This window comes from Anabrus simplex, chromosome 7 (genome assembly GCF_040414725.1).
Source record: "Anabrus simplex isolate iqAnaSimp1 chromosome 7, ASM4041472v1, whole genome shotgun sequence".
Taxonomy (NCBI): domain Eukaryota; kingdom Metazoa; phylum Arthropoda; class Insecta; order Orthoptera; family Tettigoniidae; genus Anabrus; species Anabrus simplex.
In genome coordinates, this window is record NC_090271.1 from 91,774,714 (window position 1) to 91,797,936 (window position 23,223).

A 23,223-nucleotide genomic window follows, 5' to 3' on the forward strand; every position below is an offset into this window, starting at 1 on the left:
AGTCATCAGCCCAGAGGCTGGTTGGATCCCCAAATAGTATCACCAAAGGCTATGCAGTTATAGGAAAACCACAATAACCAATGGCAATACCAAAATTAGGTGTACTAGGTAAGATGAGGAGTGAGGTAGTTTGCCATTGCTTTCCTCACTGATCTAGAAAGTGTTATTGTAGCACGACTAACCCAATGAGAAACACCTTTCATAACACTCAGGCACACTAATCGTACTCCGAATGTCATTACTTATCACCACCCATACCCCAGCCAGCTTCCATATTGTCACAGCCATGGACGAGACTGAGACTTCGGTGAAAGCTACTTTGCTTTGGTCTGTGTCAAGGGATGGATGCAAAAGTACTGTATCAGTGTTGCCAGATATTTAGATTTGAAATTCCCATCATATTGCTAAAATTTCCCTCATCTACCAGATTCTTCCCACATCTCTGATATTAATAATCCTAAATATCAGACTAAGCTTCACATTGCTATAACGTATTAAAGAAAAAAAGTAGTCATTTGAAGGACAGCAGAAAACTAGACAGAAAAAGCGAAAACATATATCTCATACCAGTTGTTCTCCCATATCCTGAGGAAATAATTCACCCCGATTTCTCTTTTCCTTTTGTAGCGGGATGTTTTGTTCGATATAATAATAATAATAAAAATAATAATAATAATAATAATAATAATAATAATAATAATAATGCGTTCAAAATGTCAAACGATTAATTATAACAACCTATTGTTGAGCGACTGATTAGAACGTTGCGGATAGTTTCAGGGTATGAGTAAAAGTAAGGTGCATCAAAATATACCATGATGTCCATAATATACTATACGAAACGCGAGCATCTCTCTCATTTTAAGATGATGGTTCATTTGTTCAAACGTATAAAGGAAGAGTATACCTTTTCATATAGTTAGAGTGCGGCAATATTAAAATTCCCAAGTTTTTCAGATATTCTTGAAGATTTTCCCTTTTTCACACAATTTCACAACTACGTTCATTTTCACCTCTTCCGTGGGAAATTTCCCTCAATCTGGTAACATTGTACTGTATCCATCAAGAAATGACAGCGGGCAGATCTTTGTAGAAAAGCGAAATATTTACAGCAATAATAATGAAGACGGCATTCTATAACTGAATAGCACACCACCATAACTTCGACTTCGCTGCGTTTGTTCATCTCTTTATGTAATTACTTATAGAGTAAAATAATGTTAAGTGTTTTTGAAAAGGCGGTGGGGCGGTGCCCAAAAGCCCTTCATGCACCAACCGCCACTGTTAAAAAATAAATAGTGCACAATTTCGTGTAAAATTCCATAGAGAAAACGATTAAACAAATGGCGAACGAGAAGCGCAACGGTTTACTGCACGAGAGACGTCTGTCGGTTGTGTTGGTGGCGTGCCAGATGCGACCGTGCCGCATGCGACCGCATAATCTCCAACCGTGCCGCATGCGACCGGCGTTGACAAGCAAATTGTCATTTGATAAGTTGTGTCATCACCCAAGATAAGGTAAGCTAAACAAAGTGCAATGCCATTTCAATAAGTCCTATAAGCAGCTACTGCCCCTATTTTACATAACACTTCTGGGGGAAACTCGTTTTACAACACGAAATATGGTGATGCGTTTACGTCTTTTCCCACCGGGCGAGTTGGCCATGCGGTTGGAGGCGCGCGACCCTGAGCTTGCATCCGGGAGATAGTGGGTTCGAATCCCACTGTCGGCAGCCCTGAAGATGGTTTTCTGTGGTTTCCCATTTTCACACCAGGCAAATGCTGGGGCTGTACTTTAATTAAGACCAGAGCCGCTTCCTTCCCATTCCTAGCCCTTTCCTATCCCATCGTCGCCTTAAGACCTGTCTGTGTCGGTGCGATGTAATGCCACTAGCAAAAAAAAGATCCTAATTCTCTGAAATTATTTACGACTTAGGCTTACTTACTTATCGTGTCCTATTAGTACCAGGAGTGTCCGAGGACGTGTTCGGCTTGCCTGGTGCAGGTCTTTATACCTGACGGCCGTGGGCGGCCTGCGCGTCTGGATGTGGGGATTATGATAATGAAGTAGGGAGAGATGAAAACCGATTTCGGCACGTAGCCTACTCCTCTCGAATAATACCAAGGGGTCTGCTCAATGCTTTACGTCTCCATTCGACGGCCGAATCACCATCAACAGCTTCATATCCCCTCACTCCATTTGAACACTGCGAAAAGGTTCGGATTTGAATCCAGGCTTTTGGCATGCAATCTAGTGATTAGAAACTGTCTACCACCAACTTTACTACACTGCCGGCCAACATTCTGATGGTGATTTTTCTTTCATCCAGGCTAAGTGGCTCAGGCGGTTGAGATGCTGGTCTTCCGATTTCAACTTGGCAGGTTCGATCCTGGCTCAGTCCGGTGGTATTTGAATGTGCTCAAATATGTCAGCTTTGTGTCGGTGGATTTACTGGCACGTAAAATAAGTCCTGCGGGACTAAATTCCGGCACCTCAGCGTCTCCTTAAACCATAAAAGTAGTTACTGGGTCGTAAAGCCAGCAACATTATTATATTTTTCTTTCGACCAACGGCACTCGAACCTGCTAACCACGGTGTCAGACCTTTATTTTAGAAAAGACCAAGTTAGCTACTTATAAGCAATCTGCCACTTGGTGACAGCCCTTAAGGGGGGATGTCAACAATAATTCAGTGTTTGTTTAAAAAGATCACTGTGGGCTAGTTTTTCAAGATATAATTTTCATATTTTGCACATGTAATAAAATGGTATTAATGAGTCTAAATGCTTTATTACAGCTAGAAATATTATACAGTGTGGTCAAGAAGTTGATATCATTTTTAGAAAATCCATTGTAACAAAAGTGTACCCTTCTCCCAAGACCAATGGACATATCACTATGAAATTTGTTGTGCATAATTTAAAAACATATGTTAGTTTTGGGAACTAGAAGTTTGTATCTGAGTGAAATGATTGGGTAGAAATTAAATTTTTAATTTCCAAAATTTTTTCAACCCCATTTTTCAGTTCATAATAACCCCATCATTAGGTTTCTAATAACTGTAGTCTCTTTATTCTAGTTCTTAAGGAATTTTGTTTTGCTATAAGCAAGTACTGAAAATTACATTATTCTGGCTCTAATAGCTGCTGAGAAAAGGTACAAAATAGTTTGAAAAATGTGATTGTGAGAAATGAAGGTTTAAAATTTTTCTTTGCATTCAGTATGAAAATACTCGTTTTTAAAGCCAGAGAATTAATGTGCTCATAAGAATAGTGTTGTTCATCATCCTCTTGCCTTCTGTTCTCTGGTCTTCTGTGTTGTCTTGCAGTCTGCTGTAATTATGGTAGACTGGCTTCAGCTTTTGCAATCCTCTTCTGATCTATTTCATTCAATATCCGGATAGTATGTACTCCTGGTTCCATTCCTACCTGCCTTAGAACTTCAATTCTTCCTTTATTTCCCTCATTAAACCACAAAAGCGCATCATAAACAGCAATAGATAACACTTTCAGTCCACAGAATGTAGTTTTTGAACTCCGACCCCACACTAGGTTGTCTAAACTTTCATTATTATTTTGTTTCTTCCCATGAATACACTTTTTTAGTAATTCTGGGTCAGCCAGAACTCTGAATGTTGGCTTTATTTCATTCATAACGCCTCAGGGAGTGAATGTTAGTTTGTAAGCAGTTCTATAAATATTGTACTTACACCAGTCATCCTTGGGACATCCAAAAGCAACCGAGTAGGTTGAAACTTGGTGCGATACATTCGCGCACCCACATAAACATTAATTTTTTCAAACACTTCTAGAAAAGATATTACCATGAAAATTTCACAAGATGAAAACAACATCCCAAATATTTAAAAAACACCATTTTCAAAAAATCGAAATTTTCAACCATTCTCATTGACATCCCCCCTTAATGCAGATCAATTGTAAGTGATTGATGGGTCACATGCGGCACGATGCTTATCCACTCGGTCGCTATTGGCACGATAATGGCCTGGTCGCATCCGGTAGGGTCGCATCTAGCACGTAACCGTTGTGTTTCAGTACCTCCCTCTTCCTGCACTTTCGGTGGTGAGATTTTCAACTAAAACAGCGCATGGTAACAGAAAGACATCCGACCTTAAATGTGCCTCCAAGGTCGAAATGGAGCGGAGATGGCTAGCGAACCCTCAAGTGGAAGAGGGAATTGTTCAAATATTCGACGAAGACTCCAGTCTTTTTGCGGTTAAAATGTGTTGTTTTAAGTTTATCGGCCTATTCCTGTCGTTAAACAGTATTAAATAGAAATCCTGGTTTCTTAATTTTTATGATATTTTCTCCTTCACCACGTGTAATATCATTTAGATCAGGGGTTCGTACATAGGCTTCAGGGGCCCGTGAAAGTCAAATACAATTTTAACATTCACTGTGTATTCATGCTGGCTCTTTAATACCCGGTTGGGATCTTGAAATCATAGAAACATAATGTTTTCCAATACCTGAAATAGCAGAGAAATGAGATCCTTCCTCCACTCTTGTCAGGGACAAAATGTCTTTTATTCAGTTTGCACGTGATGATTATATTTCATTTTTGTATGCCAAAGCCTCAAGCAAAGTCATCTCCATACAGGCCATGAAGGCCCTTGGAGGAGTGGAAAGTAAAGGCTTCATCTATCCGTAACCTCAGCATTTGGTGGGGTAGAGTGGTTAGCTCTATGCTGGGCCGCTTTTTTTCTCCAGGAATTATCCTGGTACTCATTTTTGATGTAGAATGAGTGAACCTCAAGGTCATGTGCCGCTCCAAAAGTGGAAATCTCGTTTCTTAAATTGTTTGACCTGACAGGGAATCGAACCCATGCCCTTCCGGGTGAACTGAGCACGCTCTTACCGCCCCGACTAGAAATCCCCTGGCGTAAATGTGTAGTTACACAATGAAGGAATTCACGAAGAATTTAAGAAACGAAATTTCCCTTTCTGGAGCGCCACATGCCCCTAAGTTTCAGTCAGCCCACGCCAGAAATGAGTACCAAATTAATTCCTGGGCACAATGGCGGCTGGGCATAGAGTTATCCACTGCATCCAACTTAGTGTCGAGGTTACGGATAGTAGAAACCTTTACCTTCGACTCCTCCAAGGGCCTTCGTGGCCTGTATTACTTTGCTGTACTCTTCAGAGCAATTGTTATTGTTTGACCTGTCAACGTCATTTTTTTTTACAAGTTGCTTTACGTCGCACCGATACAGATAGGTCTTATGGCGACGATTGGATAGGCAAGGGCTAGGAGTGGGAAGGAAGCGGCCATGGCCTTAATTAAGGTACAGCCTTCCTGGTATGAAAATGGGAAACTACGGGAAACCAAAACGTCAATAAAATCAGCCCACATACATACATACATACATACATACATACATACATACATACATACATACATAGGAACCTTAGTGCAACGAAATCATATGCTCACATTTAAGGGTTATGGCTCCAGAACTGAAGATCCGGTCCGAACTGTTGAGGTACTATTCCATTGGAAATATGGAACACTAGTAATACCATTCCTTATGCAGTCAGTCTCTGTTATGAATGGTGTGAAAATATCCTTCATAGGAGAAACATGGACGATAACTAGCTCAGAAAGAAAGAGAATAGAAGCTTTTGAAATGTGGTGTTACAGAAGAATGCTGAAGGTGAGATGGATAGATCGAATAACGAATGAAGAGATACTGAATCGAATTGGTGAGAGGAGATCGATTTGGCTAAATTTGACGAAAAGAAGAGATAGAATGATAGGACACATCTTAAGACACCCAGGACTTGTTCAGTTGGTTTTTGAAGGGAGTGTAGGTGGTAAGAACGGTAGGGGTAGACCAAGGTATGAATATGACAAGCAGATTAGAGCAGATGTAGGATGCAATAGTTACGTAGAAATGAAAAGGTTAGCACAGGATAGAGTGCCATGGAGAGCTGCATCCAACCAGTCTATGGACTGATGACTAAACAACAACAACAACAACAACAACAACACAGGATCGGTTAGTGCATGCATTTCAGTGGGTTTGGCGGACTGATATGTAATAGCAACTTCTGGCTCAGTGAGGAAAGCAACGGGAATTTACATCACTCCTCATTTCCCTAGTACGCCTCTTCAATGAGGCCTAGGTTATTTATGACAGCTGTTGGCGGAGCTATGGAGGATCAAACCAGCCTTCGGGCTGAATATCCAACATATGTAGTGAAAAATGACACTCGACGGGCCCCAGTTAAATATGTGGGGGGAAGGAAGTGACTATTTTAATGTGTAAGATGTGGTTTCTGATTAATGACCCTTGAAACCAAAAGACATACGGTACAAAGGTTGTCAAGATGTAGGCCTATAAAGACAGACAATCTGACACCATGTATTCGCACAATAAAATGGTCTGAAAACCACGAAAAGGGAGGGCCCAAAAGTTGACGTTATATATCTTTTAAAAATTCTGCGAATTGGCAGTCTAAATATCAGTTCTGACGTCTCGTGTGGGATATCGTTAGAATCGTTAGAGCAGTTGCCCTATGACCTTAGGGACAAACTTACGTAGGATCGAAAATATTAGAATTTTTCTGATTCCTCATCTAACAGAATTGTCTGCGGTTTGAAACTTGTGTCGGATAAGCGGAGGTCGGTTAAGCGGAACTGTACTGTAATTTAAAACATTTTTTCGGGCTATATAATTAGCTGTCCGTGTCGCTAGGTGACTAGTTAGGTAAGTTAGTTCGCAATAAATAACATCAGTAATATGACACCTGTAAAAGTAAAATTCGCTAACGTTTTTATTCATTTCATTGTATTTTATTTATTTATTTATTTATTTATTTATTTATTTATTTATTTACATGACAGTTGCTCACTACGATACTATTCTTCCCTCACAGTAGTTATCATTGGCCACTTGTACATAGAATTGTATTGAATTGACTGTCAAACTTGTCTTTCGTTTCATGGAAATCGGGTGACGTCCCCGCAAAATCCCAGCGGGGCAATCCATCATCACCTGTCCCCACTCGTAATTTTATCGACTTGATATTTTACGTGCCCGTTTTCCATCCACATGGATTTAGAGAGTGTATAAAATATTTCCAATACTGCCATATCTCTGGCTGCTGACATACAGTACATTGCCACGCGCTAGCGTTGGCCAAGGTCATACGTTGTTCACGGCACTGCGTTTCTAATTTCCTTCCCCAGTCAAACGAAGGAACAAGGAGTTTTACCGATAATCTTCCCATTAACTTTCGAAAAATAATGTTGAATATAGGATCAGTATTTATGAGAAAACCTTTCGCTCAATATGTCTTCCGAAATGCGCACCGAAAGTAGTGGTACTTCTTTTTGAAATACCATATACCAGTATATAGTGAAGTAGTATATATTTCAACTGTTTCTTTACAATTTCTCCGCAGTAGGGCTAATTCTTGTTTAAATTGCATGCGTTCTCAAAAGAAAGAACAAAAAACTGTACGTTGCCTCCAGAAAAATGGCAACTTTGAAGAAAGAAATCATTATTTCTATTTCTTATACCCTGCGGTTTCCCATTTTCACTTCCAGACAAATGCCGGGGCAGTTCATATTCATAGGCTACAGCTGATCCCTTCCACCTCCGTATTTATTTTCATTCACCATAATTCATTTCATCTTAATTCGTTCCTCAACTGAAGTTGGCGTCGGGAAGAGCATCCGGCTGTAAAAGTATGGCAGAGATAATTTCATTTTACCTCATCCCCAACGCTATATCACGAACCGGGACTGAGTGGTAGAAATACTTGTAGTATTTCCTTTCGAATCTCTTTTTGTTGGGGCTGTACCTTACGTAAGGCCACGGGCGCTTCTTTCCAACTCCTAGCCCTTTCCTATCCCATCGTCGCCACAAGACCTATCTGTATCGGTGCGACGCAGGGGAATAAGTAAAAGAATGAACAACTTGGTCTGAGACTACTAAAACCCGGTCCCTTCCTATCCACAGTGATACAGCTAGTGGATTTTAACGTCTGAAGTTAAGGTTTCCACCGATTCAAACAGCTCGAGAGCTCGTTTCAAGTTGACTGGCAGATACTTCTCAACCACACAGGCATGGCTTTTAAACTTCTTCAACAACTGTTTTACTTCCCTAAAAATTTAAAAAATATGGAGAAAATCCAAGGTGATCGCTTTTCTGAAACCTGGAAAGGCACCTTCGGACCCCAAAATTTCAGACCAATCTCCTTACTCTGCCACCTATACAAAATAATGGAGAGAATGTTGCTCAATCGCTTAATGGAAGCAGTAAATCAAGTCCTAATCCCTCAGCACTGTGGCTTCCGCCCAGGGAAGAGTTGCACAGTACAGATTTTATATCTAACCCAGCACATTGAGGACGGGTTTGAAATGAAAAAAAGATGACTGGTATGGCTTTTGTGGATCTCTCAGCCGCCTACGATCCAGTAAATCACAGGATATTATTACGCAAGCTTTATAGAATGATTACAGACGTCAAAGTAACCAAGATAATAGCTACTCTCCTGGGAAATCGTCGCTTTTTTTGTTGAATTCCAAGGACGCCGAAGCAGTTGGAGAAATTAAAGGAATGGACTACCTCAAGGCAGTGTACTGGTTCCTATTCTTTTCAACATCTACACTAATGACCAGCCATTACCAGAAAATACTAAAAGCTTTATCTATGCCTATGATCTTGTACTTACTACTCAAACTGATGAAGCAGAAATCTCTTTAACTGCTGCATTAAAAGAGCTAGGTACATATTGAGAAAAACCAACTCAAATCAAATCGAGCTATAATATGTATAATGCAATCCTCTAGTCAGTCGAGAAACAAATATAGGATGTTTCCGCATTTTCCTAACCCTTCGGTTTTTTCCTTTTTAATAGAAGAGCAAGAAAAAGTTCTTCGTAGGACGCCATTCTCTCAATTGACTATTCCGCGATATGAACCGAGCAATTATTCACAAGTTGCGCCACTGATCTCCCGGTACTTAAATCCTCTGGCAACTAATTGCGCCACTAGTCGCCCACGGCTAATAGCGGTCTAAGACTCAAAGTTGTGCGTTCCATCTGCGGCATGCAATGGCCTCTCAGAAACTCAAAGTACTATGGAAAGAGAACTTACTGGAACACTGCTTTACACCAAAGTACCTGGGAGTTATGCTGGATCGCACATTAACATATAAGAAACATCGCCAAAAACAAAAGATAGCTGCTAGAAACAACATTCTACGAAAATTGTCAGGAACAAGGTGGGGAACACAACCTCAGACAATTAGAACACCAGCTTTAGCTCTACGCTACTCTGCAGAAGAATATGCCTCCCCGGTTTGATACAGGTCAGCTCATACGAAGCAGGCTGACATCGCATAAAAGAAAGCTGCAGGATCATTACTGGATGTTTGAAACCTACACCCATTGAGAATATCCAACTATTAGCTGGTATTGCTCCCGGTGAGATTCGTAGGAAGGTAGCGGCTAACAAAGAAAGGCTCCAATCCTCTTCTTCAGTAGGGTTGGGCAGACCGGAACAGTCCGTTGTTCCGGAACTTTAGGAGCTTGAGGTGGAGAGTTTCTGTGCAGTGTGCCGGCACACGGCACACGGGATTGTAACTGCGCAGTAGAGAGAACTTCGTGAGGCAGTATGACATGCTAAGCGTCAGCGGGAACGTGCTGCTCAAACGGACGTGCTGTGTGTAGTTACGGCCAGCATAAAGCTGCACGGTACGTGAAGGAACAGACGGAACACTGAAATATGCTCCAATAATCACGTTTAAAGGCTGCTTTTAGGTGAAGATATTTTCGGTCAATATGAAGTACACACAACACGGTTACAATGGCAGTACAGGTGTTTAAAAGTAACTAATGCAAGTATATTTTCACCAGTTGAATGTATCGGCCTGTATCGTGAGTAATTAGGGCTAGGATAAAACTTCACGGCACGTGAAAAAGCAGTCAGAACTCTAAAATACGCACCCAAAAAATCGTGTCTAAATGTTTTTTTTAGGATAAGAATGTTTTCATTCATTCTGAAATACACCTGTCACGCTTACACTGGCAGTAGATGTGTTTAAAATGTCACAATGTTATTTTCACCAATTAATATACTCGCACAGTTGAAGAAACATTAGTCAGTACTCTATTTACGTACACAATATACAAACAGAAGACGAAAATAAAATTTTTGGGATGTTTAAGTTTGAAATGTCATTGTGCCGGTTGAGATCCCTTTGCAGACAAAATAGAAGAACATAAATTGCATTTCACTCTGTCCGGTTTTATTCTAGTAAAAGAGTCCTAAATAGGGCTCTGGTGCGACATTATGCAAAGTTTACCGTCTTTTGTACCATTATATTACTAGAATGCAATGAAAACATTCTTACAAAACAGTTGAAAACAAAACAGAACACATTACGATATTCGCATGTATCGAAGGCCAGTTGCCGGTGCAACGGAACTCACAGAACAAAGAGGTTATGACAGAAGACGGAACACGGAACACTTCAGCACATGGCGGCACACAGGCGGTATCGACAGTCAGGTAGTAGGCGAAGGGCAGTGCATAGTGGCGCTGCGGACGGGATAGCAAATGACTATCTCGGTCTCGCTTGAGAATGTTTCGGAACAATTGACACTCGGTGTTCCGGAACAGCGGAACACAACTGTGCACCGGCACAGTGTGCCGAAACAGGAACATAGTGCCCAACCCTATTCTTCAGAAGCACATCCTCTCTATGGATACCACCCAGTCACACAGAGGCTAAAATCTAGAAAAAGCTTTCTCCGCACATCAGTAAACCTTGAGGTGAAAGCAGAGAACGATAGGGTCAAAATGTGGAAAGAAAGAATCAACCGCCTTTCCAACTGGATAGCAAGGCAAAAAGCAAAGTCATCTCCATACAGGCCATGAAGCCCTTGGAGGGGTGGAAGGTAAAGGCTTCCACTATCCGTGACATCTGCACTTAATGGGGTAGAGTGGTTGGCTCTACGCCCGGCCGCCTTTGCTCCCAGGAATGAACCTGGTACTCATTTTTGGTGTAGGCTGAGTGAACCCCAGGGCCATATGCACCTCCGAAAGTGGAAATCTCGTTGCTTAAATTTTTCGACTTCCTGACTGGGAATCGAACCCACGTCCTTCCGGGTGAACCGAGCACGCCTTTACCGCCTCGGCCAAGCAGCCCCTCCAACTGGATAGAGCTGAAGGAAAGTCTTCCATGTGGACACCAGGAGAAGTGGAGAGTATGCAAAGCCCTCAACAGACTCCGTACAGAAGTCAGCAGAACAAAAGTAAATTTGTGGAAGTGGGGTTTCTCAAGTGATTCATCACTTTGTGATTACGGAGAGCAGCAGACGATCCAGCATCTATGGCAATGTGTTTTATGGCCTTCTATGTGCGCTATGAAAGACTAGATTGCAGCCTCCCCAACGCTATTGACGTCGCCCAATACTGGGCAAGAATCATCTAGCTCTCGAATTGTTGCTTTATCGGTGATTGTTTTTATAATAGACCTGTATATTTGTATAGTAGGACTGTAGATATAAGTTTTTTTAAATTCTGTATCTGTATGTAAAGTTGGTACTTCTGACACGAATAAAGAAAGAAAAAAGAAAGAAAGAGAAAGAAAGAAAGAAAGAAAGAAAGAAAGAAAGAAAGAAAGAAAGAAAGAAAGTTTCAGGTAACTTCAGTGCTACAAATGAATGTCGAACCGATTGGCGCAGCCCTTATTTAACGCACGTCATCCCCCTCCTGGTTTTGATCTGCCAAGGACAGCATGGGTTGCTATCGATAGGGTTCGAACCGGCCATGGACTATGTGCTTCATCGCTTCGCAGGGCTTGCGATCTTCCCCCAGCTGCCTGCGTTTGTGGTGAGGTGGAGCAGACAATCCATGACATTGTCACTGAGTGTGAAAAGAAGGGCATTCTCCGGAGCTGGGGAAGAATTCATGACAGCTTCAGTGCACTCCATACAGTGGCTGGACAATTGCACATTATTTTGTGAAATCCTTTTTCGAATTATTGATTGTTTCGGTGTTTCATAACTGGTTTAGTATCTTCTATGTGCCATAAAATGATAATATAATTAGGGTTCGTAAGTTTATGACCTAAAGAAGTACAAAATATGGAAGCAAAGATGCCCTTAAAAACTACTTAAATATGATCTAAACATTTTAGGGATTGGTAGAAAGTAATAGAGTATTACTCAACATTAAACGTGTCAATAAGTGGTAAGCGATAAAACAGCACACGCAAACCGACAGAGCTACAGTATGTAAATTAAAACTGCATACATTCATTCAGTAGCATAGCCCTGAGGTGCAGTTTTCACTCCGATTTCCTAAAAAAAAAAAGAAAAAAAAGAAAGGAAAATGAAGTACTAGTATGCTTTATTGTACGTTCGTACAGCATCTCTTTGTCCGACTCATTGGCTGAATGGTTAGCGTTGAGGTTTTCGGTTCAGATGGTACCCCGGGTTCGATTCCCACCTGGGTCGGGGATTTTAATAGCGTCTTATTATTCTTCTGACCCGGGGAATGGGTATTTGTGTTTGTCCTAGCACTTTCCTTTTCATATTCAGATGACATACCACACTACCAACCACTACAGAAACACGCAATAGTGATTACATCCCTCCATACAGTGGGCATTCGGCCGTAAAACAGGGCCAAATCCACTTGTGCGACACAGTTCGCACCCGCGACCGCACAGATGTGGGAAAAGCGGAAGAAGAAGAAGTACAGTATCTCTTTCTCAGAATCATGTCTTTTAAACTTGCTACCTATCTTTCAAAATACATCTACTGCAGTATTTTAAAATCCGGTGTTTAAAAATCGACGCAAATAACATGTATCTTGTTAAAAACGAAGTCCTAATTTGTACAAAAATTCTCAAAATATAACCAAGCATGACCTTATATCACTGAAATGATCAGAATATGCCCATAGCAATATAAATGGCCGAAATATGCATTTATATGCTACATAAAATTGCTTAAAGGGGTTCAGGGACCCATCATTCACAGTTATTTCTCATGTTTCGGGTAAAATGGCATCAGGAATGAATTATGACTTTTCCTTAACATCCGAATAATAATAATAATAATAATAATAATAATAATAATAATAATAATAATAATAATAATAATAACAATAAGAAGAAGAAGAAGAAGAAGAAGAGTGTGAGAAAGATGTGAGAGAGGTGGCCCTATTATGGAGGATGAAATCAATGACAGGTTTAGTTACGTTAGGATGGTGAAAAGCTATCAGGGTTTTATGCTGGAGACAGAACCCAGAAGACCGAGGCCCTTTATCGGAGGAGCGGAAGAAAGCGCTGATCGATGGACTCAAGAGATACTGGCAGGATGTCAAAGCCGACAGACGAACATGACACAGATACTGAAAATGAGATTGGCTGTTAACACGCAGTCCATAGAGGCCCAGTTCGAAAAAAGATTAATAATAATAATAATAATAATAATACAGTAGAGAAACTGGAATATCTGTATACGAGCTAATGCTTGTTACTAAATTATAGATTACTAGCTGATGTACCCGTGCTTCGCTACGGAATTCTACATTGTATAAAGAATTCTAGGTTAGGTAGTGTACACGGTGTGAGTAAGATTGTAATAAATTGCATAGCTCTTAAAGTTACCCTAGAAACGCGTCGGGGATATCACCAAACGTCTTTTCTTATGTGAAGACTGGGTTAGGGAATTTTCATTGTAATGCTAGGCCCTCTTGCCTACTATCAGTCTTTTCGCAACTGAAATCAAAATGGGTCATTACAATGACGCCAGTAGGAATGTCGCGATTGAAAGCAATACTACCATATAAAATACTCAATCAAATGAAAAACCACACATTTTCTCACTTTTAACGAACAGTAGTACGCTGCCGATCTAACAGTCCAAAGTTCCAGAGCTGGAATGACCAGGCCGCAGACAGCCGTGAGCCGTGAACACACTTTTAATTTGCCAGGAGGGAGGGGGTGGGGTGGGGTTGCGACGTAAAGTCAATTGTGAAACAAAAACATAATAAAACTAATTTATATAGGCCTACTTCGTCATAATAGGCAACCCAAGATTATGGGAAGTATGCATAAATAAATTAATAAATAATAGTTTCTATTTCTACTGCTGGTACCGAGCTCGATAGTTCCAGTCGCGTAAATGCGGCCAATATCCAGTATTCGGGAGATAGTTGGTTCGAACCCCACTGTCGGCAGCTCTGAAGATGTTTTCTCGTTCTTTCCAATTTTCACACCAGGCAAATGCTGGGGCTGTACCTTAATTAAAGCCATGGCCACTTGCTTCCCACTCCTAGCCGTTTCCTGCCCCAGCGTCGCCATAAGACCTATGTGTGTCGCTGCAACGTAAAAGCAACTTGTATTTCTACTGCATATTCTACCACGACGTGTGATGAACGCTTTGGATCCAAAATTTACCACAATATACTTGATACTGATAGCAATTCCAAGGTAACTTCTGAGATATCGTTGAAGGCCTGGTGTGCTTATCGTTCACTGAGCACTTCCGTCTCGAGTTATGATAAGAACATCCGTATGAGTCTCAACTTGGAGGCGAGGCACGTCTAATTGAGGACGACGTGAAACCCGCATATAAACGCGTCCGGCGCCAGGACCCGCATGTAACATACCTCGCAAGTATTCAGGAGTACTTTGCACTCTCATTTGTCTGAGAAAGGAACCATCCAAAATGAGGATTCGAATTACCGAATGAGAATCATGACATCTGGTATAGAGGGAGTAGAATACTATTTAATCGCGCAGGTAGGGGTGGGGGGCATCAGTCCCCATCCATTTCAGGTGTCAAAAGGGGAAGGTCAGACTGAGGGGTGATGTTGCCAGCCCAACTAGTTATAAAAACAGAAGATTCCCTTATGAAAAACAAGTAAATTCCAATAGAATTTACAGCTAATAAAAATGATAACTTTCTACTTACAGCATACTCTACCATCACCAATAACACCTCACTGGTTCTATCGGACGTAGATGGGCAGTTTTATGCGGACATCTGTACATAAAGGATTTCCACAGGCTGTCCTGTAAGATTTTTCAAAGTAGTCAGCAAGGATAAAGCAACTGGATGCCTGTGAATCAAACAGGTAGAGAAGGATCTTGCAGAACTTATTCAGATCAAGCCGCAATACGTAGCAGAAATAACTACCGCTCAGCTCTCGAGACTCTTACAGAAGCTAACCGTAATGAGATCAGGAAATGGTCCGCGAAGGCAAGATAGAATTCAGCAGAATAAAATGAAGGAATAGTGGGCCAAACAGAAACGCTCAAAGTACCAAGAAGAAAGCAGACGCCAAACCCGCCGACAAGAACACCAGAAGCGGCAAATATCGACAACGACAACAACAAAGCACAAGCGCCGTGGTTCTCAGGCGACCCAAACGAACATGAACAAACGATATGGGACAGGTACTTATTTATTTCAAATCGGTACCTAATATCAGCAATTGAAATATAAAATTATAGACAGGTACCGTAGATGAATATTGTTACTTGGGTAGTAAAATAACTAACGATGGCAGAAATAAGGAGGACATAAAATGCAGACTAGCAGAAGCAAGGAAGAGCTTTCTTAAGAAAAAGAATTTGCTCACTTCAAACATTGATATCGGAATCAGAAAGATAGTTTTGAAGACTTTCGTGTGGAGCGTGGCATTGTATGGAAGTGAAACATGGACGATAACTAGCTCAGAAAGAAAGAGAATATAAACTTTTGAAATGTGGTGTTACATAAGAATGCTGAAGGTGAGATGGATAGATCGAATCACCAATGAAGAGATACTGAATCGAATTGGTGAGAGGAGATCGATTTGGCTAAATTTGACGAGAAGAAGAGATAGAATGACAGGACACATCTTAAGACTCCCAGGACTTGTTCAGTTGGTTGTTGAAGGAAGTGTAGGTGGTAAGAACGGTAGGGGTAGACCAAGGTATGAATATGACAAGTAGATTAGAGCAGATGTAGGATGCAATAGTTACGTAGAAATGAAAAGGTTAGCACAGGATAGGGTGGCATGGAAAGCTGCATCAAACCAGTCTATGGACTGATGACTCAAACAACAACACCGGTACCTCATCGAATACAAAATAGGTTAGGGTGGCGCAGTTTGAGCTTGCATTCGGGAGGTTGTGGGTTCAAACCTCACTGTCAGCAGCCGGAAGATGTTTTTCTGTGGTTTCCCATTTTCACACCAGGCAAAATGCTGGGGCTGTAACCTTGATTAAGGCCACGGCCGCTTTCTTCTCACTCCTATCCCATCGTCGCCATAAGACTTATGTGTGTCGGTGCGACGTAAAGCAAATCGTAAATGAAATTTCAAAAAGTAAAAGAATACAAAATAGCTGTTAATAACGGCCGGCACCAACCAACTTAGTATTCTTCACTGCTATACATATCATTGTTAGCCTTATTGAGTGTCAAATTAGCTGCCTCTGTGGATCAGTGGTAGAAAGTCGACCTCCCGATCCCAAGATACCGACTTCAAATCTGGGAGAGGTAGAAAGTCCGTTCGACACTCCATGTCGTACGATTTCGGCATGTTCGAGATCTCTAGCGACACATTTTGACGTTTATCGGACAAAATTAATTAAAACTCAATCAGAGACGCCCAAGAGAGATTCGGTTTAATCTGCCATCTAGTAGGCATAGAGTAAAATGAAACGTTGAAATTGACGAACAGACAGCCAGATGGTGTTAAATTAAAATGTCTGCATACGGTAGCTGACACCATACTATTAGTAGTAGTAATAGTAATAATTTTCTTTTTTTTTTTTTTTTGCTAGTGGCTTTACGTCGCACCGACACAGATAGGTCTTATGGCGACGATGGGACAGGAAATGGCTAGGAGTGGGAAGGAAGCGGCCGTGGCCTTAATTAAGGTACAGCCCCAGCATTTGCCTGGTGCGAAAAAGGGAAACCACAGAAAACCATTTTCAGGGCTGCCGATAGTGGGGTTCGAACCTACTATCTCCCGAATACTGAATACTGGCCGCACTTAAGCGACTGCAGCTATCGAGCTCGGTAATAGTGATAATTGATGTCGAGTCCTACAGGGGAATCTAAGACTAGTTCTTTCATTCTTCGGCTACGATGGAACAGGAAAATACTTTTTTTTTCGAAACTGCTTTACGTCGCACCGACACAGATAGGTGTTATGGCGACCATGCGATAGGAAAGAGCTAGGAGTGGGAAGGAAGCGTTCGTGGCCTTAATTAAGGTACAGCCCCAGCATTTGCCTGGTTTGAAAATGGGAAACCATGGAAAACCATCTTCAGGGCTGCCGACAGTGGGGTTCGAACCCACTATCTCCCGAATACTGGATACTGGCCGCACAGACTAGTACTGGGAAGGAAGCTACTGTGACTGTAATAAAAGTAAGTTTATAGACCCCATCAATTGCGTGGTATTCTGTTGTTTGGGTCATCAGTCCATAGACAGGTGTGATGCAACCCTCCATACCACGCTATCCTATGCTAACATTTTCATTTCTACGTAACTACTACATCCTAGATCTACTCTAATCTGTTTGTCATATTCATACCTTGTCTACCCCTGCAGTTTTTACAGCCTCACTTCCCTCAGAAACTAATTGAACAAGTCCTGGGTGCGTCCTATCATTCTGTCTCTTCTTCTGCTCAAATTTCGCCAACTCCTTCTCCTCTTCCCGATTCTATTCAGTATCGCTTCATTTGCGGTTCGATTTACCCATCTCGTCTTCAGCATCCTTCTGTAACACCACATTTCAAAAGCTTCTACTCTCTTTCTTTCTGAGATAGTTATCGTCCATGTTTCACTTCCATACAATGCCACGCTCCAGACGAAAGGCTTCAAAAACGTATTTCTAATTTCTATATCAGTATTGAAGTTGAGCAAATTTATTTTCTTAAGAAAGGACTTCCTTGCTTGTGCTAGTCTGCATTTTATTTCCTCCTTACTTCTGCCATCGTTAGTTATTTTACTACCCAAGTAACAATATTCATCTACTTCCTTTAAGACTTCATTCCCTAATCTAATATTTTCTACATCACCTGACTTCATTCGACTGCACTCCATTACTTTTGTTTTGGACTTATTTATTTTCACCTTGTACTCCTTCCCCGAGACTGTGTCCATACCATTCAGCAATTTCTCCAGATCATCTGCAGACTCAGATAAAATAACAATATCATCGGCATATCTCAGAGTTTTGATTTCCTCTCTTTGGATTGTGATTCCTTTTCCAATGATTTTCTTTACTGCCAGTAAAAATCAGAAACCATGAAAAACTATCTTGAAGCCTGTTCAGTAGATGATGGGTTTCTGAATGCAAGTTTACAACTACACGAGCCATCCGTGCAGCCAACTCACTGGGTTGATTTATTATTATTATTATTATTATTATTATTATTATTATTATTATTATTATTGATTCCTTATGCCCAACTAAGGAGCACGTTTTAACTTCTTAGGACTTTTTTTCTTATTGTCTTCCCACTATCTCTTCACCCTCTCGCTGTGTTCCTTTTTACGTTGTTTAGTCCATTCTGTATTTAGTCAGGTATGCTTTACAGAAAATTTGTGTTTGTGAATTAAGGTTCTGAATTTTATTCTATCTTCAGTGGTTTCTTCATTAATGCCAATTTCATTTAGGTCTTCACTCATTTCTTATAGCCAATTCTTGTGATTTTTCATTGATAAGGCTAAGATTAAAATTTTCTTTGTAAGCTTGTTATTGTCGATTCTATGTATGTGACCATAAAATTGCAATCGCCGTTTTCTGATTATTGTATTTGTGACTTTTTTTCTGTAACTTGGTAGATCATGTGATTTGTTCTTCATCCAAATCCCATTTTCGCATTTTGGCCCTAACACTTATCTGAGGAATTTTTTCTTGTTTTTCGGTCATCTTTATTCCAGATTTGCCACTAATTATAATAGTTTCAGATGCATAAAGTGCTTCTGTTTTAACTACTCTGTTATAATGTCTTAATTTTGCCATTTTCTTTTATTGTATCTGCTCCAAGTAATTTTGTATGTTCTTTGAAGTTTTGCAATTCTTTCTTTGTTAGCTTGCTGATAATTAAATTAGTCTGTAATGATTATTATTATTATTATTATTATTATTATTATTATTATTATTATTATTATTATTATTATTATTATTATGATTATTTCTGCTAGGGGCTTTACGTCGCACCGACTATTATTATTATTATTATTATTATTATTATTATTATTATTATTATTATTATTATTATTGACCACATTCACTTTCTGTGTAAAATTTGAATATCTGCAATCATCCCACATACATTAAACATAGCCTTAGGGTTTGATGAAGCTGAACTTCTCAGCTGTAAGCGAAGGAGGAACAACCTCCACTCTAGACCGTACTCCGTAGCAACCAGACCTGGGGTTGTAACATACATTCTTGTCAAGGATTATGCTTGGAAACACCCTTATAATTTATATTTCTCTTCAACTCTTGCAGCATCAACAGCGGAGTTTCTGGTTTAAATATACTGGGAAGCCTCAAACAATAAATCTCTCGTCTGGGACATGTATTCAAAGGGCAGGGTTTATCTCAGGAAATGAGACGGTCGTTGTGTTGCGAGAGTGGCGTCAGTTAGGGTGCGAGAAGCCGACCATGACTGCAGGTGAGAAGCGGATAGGGTTAACCGCCTCGCTCAAGGTCTCTCGTTTGGCAACACCAAATGTGGCCGGGCCACGGGGACTATTGGCCTTTCATCAGCACACCTCAGGTTCTCCCACTGTAGCAGTAGAAAGCGGTAGTGAGGCTACTGTCATTTTCCCCCAGGGGCATAGAATGAATAATCTCCCAGCCTCTTTTCTTAATTCATTGGGATCGACAATTGATGTAAACTTGGACAGTTTTACAGCCGGATGCCCTTTGTTTTTGATGCCAACCTTATTTGGAGGGATGTATTCTGTACTGAGCCAGCCATTTACGCGGGGTCAGGGAAGTTTATCTGGACCTGAGGTCTGGTTCGAGGTCTAATGAGCCCAACTCTAATCGCTAGTCTGGATTTAGAATGAAAACATACTGAAGCCCGAATAATACTTCTGCTAATTAAATTTCGTGTGGCTATTTCTAGCCGAGTGCAGCCCTTGTAAGGCAGACCCTCCGATGTGTAAGTGACTGCGTGTTATTGTGGTGGAGGATAGTGTTATGTGTGGTGTGTGAGTTGCAGGGATGTTGGGGACAGCACAAACACCCAGTCCCGAGTCATTGGAATTAACCAATGAAGGTTAAAATCCCCGACCCGGCCGGGAATCGAACCCGGGACCCTCTGAACCGAAGACCAGTACGCTGACCATTCAGCCAACGAGTCGGACATACTTCTGCTATGTGATATGCATAAATTACGGGCCCAGCGTATTAGAACCCCTAGAAGTTATGTTACCCTTGCTGCATTACGGGAGATTGGGCTAGGCGACATTTCCTACTATTCATTATGTATTTATTTATCGTATGGCTTTTCGTGCCGCGAGTGTCCGAGGACATGTTAGACTCGGCTGGTGCTATTTGACACCTATGGGTGACCTGCGCGTCTGGATGTGGAATTATTATGGTAATGATGTAGGGAGAGGGTGAAACCCGGTAATAATAATAGTCTACCCGTTGAAAATTCAGCGTTTTATTTATGGCAATTTAATGTGTCCCATTTGAATTTGTTGAACGATACTAAGAACACGGATCATTTTCGTGGAGCTTGATATCAAAAACTGCTGATTTTCATCTGAAGAATACGTTCAGGAAATATTAACTCAGTTGTTAGGTGAATACAGATCTTCACTGTAATATTTCCTTATAAACAATATAACGTATTTTAAATACTTTTTCATTTGCTAGTAATCGTCCTTGTTCTTCACTACCTTGATTGAAAATGTGTAACTTTTATTTGAGCTACGTTATGGAGCGTTCTGTATATAGCTGTCCATTGTTTTCTTCAGCAAACCCCTTTAGTTGGGATCCCTATGGAAGATTTCACTCACCAAGCATTCTTGAACTCTTATGTTTTGGGACCAACTTGCAGTTTCCTAGGTTTTCTAGTCTTTGAGATATTTTTGTCTGGATTGGGAATTTAAGAAAACGTAAACTCGTGTCCTCATCCCGAGGTGGTGCAGCTTTTCAGGCACAGCCGCAATGGAGGTTAGCTGCATGTACTATTTCAACCACATACCAGCCCTTCTGACAGTACCGGAAATCGAACTCGGGCCCCCGAGGACGGCAGCTAATAACACTAACCGTTACGCTACTGGGGCAGACGATGGAAGAACTGGCTACTATACTGTATACAGGCTGTTGTAAAACTATCTGTATGCAAATTATTACAGGACACCAAGAGAAACGTGTTTCAGATAAGAACGCATGTTTGCTAAAATCAGCTGTTGGCACTACAGAATGTTTACAGAGCTGTATTTTGGGCCTGTGTTGACTATGGTTGTAATATTGAAAGATGAGTTCTGACAGTTCATAGAGGGAGGTCCGTTTACTGCCTGCGTGGTTGGGGACAAGGGAGTAGTGCTTCGGGTTGCCATGGAAACGTGGGCGGTTCCACTGCGGTTGCCATGGAGATAAGCCTACTGGCCGGCGGTGTTGCTTGGAGTTGCCAAAACCTGTCACTTCTGAGTTGTGTACAACAGAACACAGTGGTCTGAACGAACGAACGAACGAACGAACGAACGAACAAGTGACTCTGTAATGGAAGCATTGATGCTTATAGTCGAACCCTCGAGTACATTTTATTATAAATAACTGAAGAAATAATACATCACATAGGTCGTATCATTTTACATCAAATCGAGCAAGTGGTTGTACGGTTTGGCTCACGTAGCTATCAGCTTGCATTCGGGAGATAGTGGGTTCCAACTTCACTGTCTGCAGCCCTGAAGATAGTTTTGCGTGGTTTCCCATTTTTAAAGCAGGTAAATGCTGTGGCTATACCTTAATTAAAGTCACGGACGCTCCCTTCCCACTCCTAGCCCTTTCCTATCCCAACATCTCCATAATGCCTACCTGTGTCGGTGCGACGTGAAGCAGTTTTTTTTTACATCAACCTTACCAACAACTATCGTCAACAACTGACGTTAGTGGACCTAAATTCCTATCTAAAATAATTTAATTTTGTCTTCTTGTTATCTGTCTCCTATATCAACTTGTACAGATAATTTTTCAGCACCCAGTATTTTGCATTCCTTAACGTTATACTAGGGGCTGCCTGGCCGAGGCGGTAAAGGCGTGCTCGGTTCGCCCAGAAGGACGTGGGTTCGAATCCCCGTCAGGAAGTCGTAAAATTTAAGAAACGAGATTTCCACTTCCGGAGGTGCATATGGCCCTGAGGTTCACTCAGCCTACACCAAAAATGAGTACCAGGTTAATTCCTGGGGGCAAAGGCGGCCGAGCGTAGAGCTAACCACTCTACCCCATCACGTGCCGCGGTTAACAATGGTGGAAGCCTTTACCTTCCACTCCTCCGAGGGCCTTCATGGCCTGTACGGAGGTGTCTTTGTCTTTGTCTTTTGTTAACGTCATACTTTTTGTGAATATGAACTACGCTACTTACTTTTACATTGGTCCTAATAGATTGTAAGTTCCAATACTCAGCAAAACATTGAAGAGGTAGTTAATATTTCTGATAGGCCTACGAACTGTATTTCAGCTGAATGGAGATGAAGCATTAGATATGCTTTATTGATCTGCCGATTAATTTTAATCACGTCTCCAGATTCGTTGCGTCAAATTACGATTTTTTGCCAATTACGTTTGTTAGTCCTCTTCTTGTCTGCCGACACTGGATAAATGGATAGATCCCCCGTTTTAAAATTATCTTTCTTTTTTAATCTGTTTGCCCTCCAGAGTCGGTTCTTCCCTCGGACTCATTGAGGGATCCCACCTCTACCGCCCCAAGGGCAATGTCCTGGAGTGTGAGATATTGGGTCGGGAGATACAACTGGGGAGAATGACCAGTACCTCGCCCAGGTGGCCTCACCTGCTATGCTGAACAGGGGCTTTGTGGGGGATGGGAAGGTTGGAAAGGATAGACAAGGAAGAGGGAAGGAAGCGACCGTGGCATGAAGTTAGGTACCACCCCATTTGCCTGGAGGTGAAGTGGGAAACCACGGAAAACCACTTTCATAATGGCTGAGGTGGGAATCGAACCCACCTCTACTCAGTTGACCT